Genomic DNA, 3,347 nt, shown 5'->3' with positions numbered 1-3,347 from the left:
CCAGCCATTCAAATGGAAAAGCAGCATGGTGGGCCCATAAATTGGGTGAGGCAAAGTCTCAGAGGAACTCCAAGGTGGGTACAGCAGTGTTAGCCATGTTGATGGAGTCTCAGGTATGGCACCAGCTTGCCAGCTCTGTGCCAGGAGGGTTTAGAAATGAACAATAGCCTCTGTTTGCCTTGATGTAAGATACTTCAGTTTCTCCCTGTCTACCACTGGTGCTTTCAAGCTGCTACCCCAGTGCTGGAGCTGAGGAAGTAAGTCTAAGTCAGTGAGTCCATGTGTGGGTTCTTTAAAAGGAACTGCCTGGGACTGCTAAAGTTTCTTCCAGTGACTCAATCCCCTCTGGTTTTTGCAGCCAAAAGTTGTAGAAACTTATCTTCCTGACACTGGAACCCTGGGCTGGGAAGGCTGGTGTGGGGCTGAGAAGCCTGGTGTGGGGCTGGGACTCCTCAAACCTGAGATATCTCTCCCGAATTTTTATCCTCCACACGCGGGTGAGAAGCCAGCCCCACACCAGGGGGGGCTGTGTCTGCACGCCCCTACCAGTCAGGATAGATGTGGTTTCTTTAATTCCATAGTTGTCAGACTTCCATTCAACTCAATTTCTGACAGTCCCGAGAGATGGTTGTTCTATATTTTAGTTGTAATTTTGATGAGGTCATGTGAGGAGGCAAGCCATGTCTGCCTACACCATCATCTTGATGAGATCAGAATAAAATTTTTTATGGAGGAACAAAACTCCATGAAGTCAACATTTCAAAAGAAGAGTAAAGAGGAGGAATTTGCCCTACTAGGTATTAAGAGATACTACACAGTCATAATAATAAAACAGTGTGAAATTACTTCAACAACAAACAGTTCAGTGAAACATAATGGAGAGCTTAGAAATAACCATGTTTATATGGGCACTTAATATATAACAAAAGGACACCACATATGCATGGGAGATGGTCTGAACCTATCTCACACTAGATTAAAATAAAACTGGATCTTTATATAAAACTACATCAAAGGTAGACTCCAAATGAATAAAGACCTAAATGTGAAACTTAATAAATAGAACTTAAAGATTTCTATTCAGTGAAAGGTGCCATGAACAAAGTTAATGGACAGATAACAGATTGAAAAAAATTATTTCCAATGTTTAAAACCAACAATGGACTAATATCTAGAATACTAAGGTGCTCCTTCTAGTCAAAAATATTTTTAAAATAGGGAAATTATTTGAATGGGCAATTTATATGATAGGTAATCAAAATGGCTTAGAAATATACATAGAGATACGAAAAGGTTATTATTATTAATATTATTATTATTATTATTATTATTATTATTATTATTATTATTTCCTGTAGAGAATTTTTATAAGAGTAGTTCTTTTTAGCCAAACTGATGATATATGCCAGGAAGCAAGATCTCAAATGCTTCTAAAACTTATTATTAATTAGGGAAATCTAAATTGAAATGCTAGTGAAATAGACTGAACAACGGTAGATGTTGGCAGGGATGGATGTGGGTTTAGGAAACCTCACACAATGCTGGTATGAAAGTAAAGCGGTGTAGCTGTTCCAATGAATGATCTCAGTATTTAGTCCAACCAAGTATACATATAAATGGAGAATACAGTAAAAAGCAAATAGAAATTATATCAGTTAGTTCTACTTCTATTTGAATAACAGAAAAACTCAACTCAAACTTTATTAAATGCAGAAGTGAATATATTGCTTCATATAATTGAAAAGTCCTGTATGGATCTTGCCAGCAGTACTGAAAGTGTATTACCTGGACTGAGTGAGTCTCTCAATCCCTCAGCTCTGCTTTCCTCTCTGTTGGCTCCATTTTAAGGAGACTTTTGACAGACTTCCTGACATACAGTTGCAAGATGGCTGCAGCAGCTCAGCCCACATGCCTCCAGGTTCAAATCTCAAAGTGTAGGGGGAGGAGAACATGGAATGATGTCTCTATACTGGTGGTTCCCACAAGTGCCATGAGATTCATTCTGCCTTAGCCCAGGTTACATGTCCACCCACTCCTGCCTAGTAATATCCAAGTAACATTCTTCATCCTCGGAGTCAAAGATAGACCTTCAACCCCATCCTCACCACATGAAGTAAGAATGGGAAATTGGTGAATTCCCACATGAAAATCAGTGACTGTTAGAGAAGATAGAATATAGACAAAGGAGGCAAACAATAACTGTACCTAGAATAATTGTTACTATTTTGCTATTTACATTAATCATTCACTATCCCCCTAAAGCTACTCTTTTCCTAAAACAAATAAAAAACATTTTCCTTCATCTCCTAGAATTAGTAAACAAATCCCACAGACCACACTATACCATAAAAAGGATACTCAACAATGTCCATAATCTCAGGGAGAGGGGTCTACTGCTGAAGGAAAAGTCCTTAAAAAGAAGAAGCTATATATTTCCACTCATCTCTTGATGGAAACACATACATATGTAAAAATTTAAACAAAATAAAACTGCCTCATATTGAGTTAAGAATTCTGAAATTTCATAATTACACAAAACTAATAGTTAACACATATTGAACACCTGCTGTGATGCCAGGGAACGGGTCACATCATTGACAGAAAATTAATATAATACACCCTATAACTATGCACTGTATATATTATTATCCTTACTTTAAATGTAAGAAAACAGAATCAGGGAGGTTAAGAAATTTGCTCAAAGTGACAGAGCTGGTAACTAGAGGAGCCAAGAGTCAAACACAAATCGGTGAAATTTCTGAGACTGTTTTCAACACTATACCATGGATTTTGTGACCTTGGCATCAGTTAAAACACCAATATTGTGACCACCGTGTTATTTAAGTTCAGCCATTTCAATTACATCATCTAATAAGTTCATAGTAATAAATTTCATGAGAAAAATAAGAAGACTAGGTGAGGACTACGAAGTCCATTCTGTAAAAAGAACTGCAAGTAATTTTCCATGAATGGCTGTAGGCATGAATATACATGAAATACTGCCAGAAAACACTCTGCAAGAGTAACTGATGGCCTGATTAGAAAAATGATAAAATAAGTTAAACAGGTAGAATCTGGGTAATATAAATTAAAATAATTAAACAAAAATTGAGGACACAACTATCTCAGTGTCTCAAGAATTCCACAGAACAGAAGTCACCCTCAAGAAACCAAAAGCCAAAGCCAAAAAATGTTGGCTCCAGACTAAACACACTGGTTTAAAAGTCAATATTGTGGGTGCTCACTCACTTTGACAGCACATATACTCAAACTGGAACAATACAGAGAAGACTGACATGCCCCCACACAAGGATGACACACAAATCTGAGAAACATTCTATTATAAT

General features: G+C 37.3%; 1 non-coding gene across 1 annotated transcript; it reads left to right on the top strand.

Moving 5' to 3' along the window:
* Positions 1-3,237: 3,237 nt before the first annotated feature.
* LOC123804874 lies at positions 3,238-3,347 on the top strand. Its single transcript, XR_006783224.1, has one exon. It is a non-coding gene; the product is annotated as a U6 spliceosomal RNA (small nuclear RNA).

The sequence above is a fragment of the Phyllostomus hastatus genome, unplaced genomic scaffold (genome assembly GCF_019186645.2).
Source record: "Phyllostomus hastatus isolate PE091 unplaced genomic scaffold, TTU_PhHast_1.1 phas_scaffold_216, whole genome shotgun sequence".
NCBI classification, from domain to species: Eukaryota; Metazoa; Chordata; class Mammalia; order Chiroptera; family Phyllostomidae; genus Phyllostomus; species Phyllostomus hastatus.
Note: the sequence above shows the minus strand (reverse complement) of the source record. Positions and strands in the feature narration are given on the sequence as shown.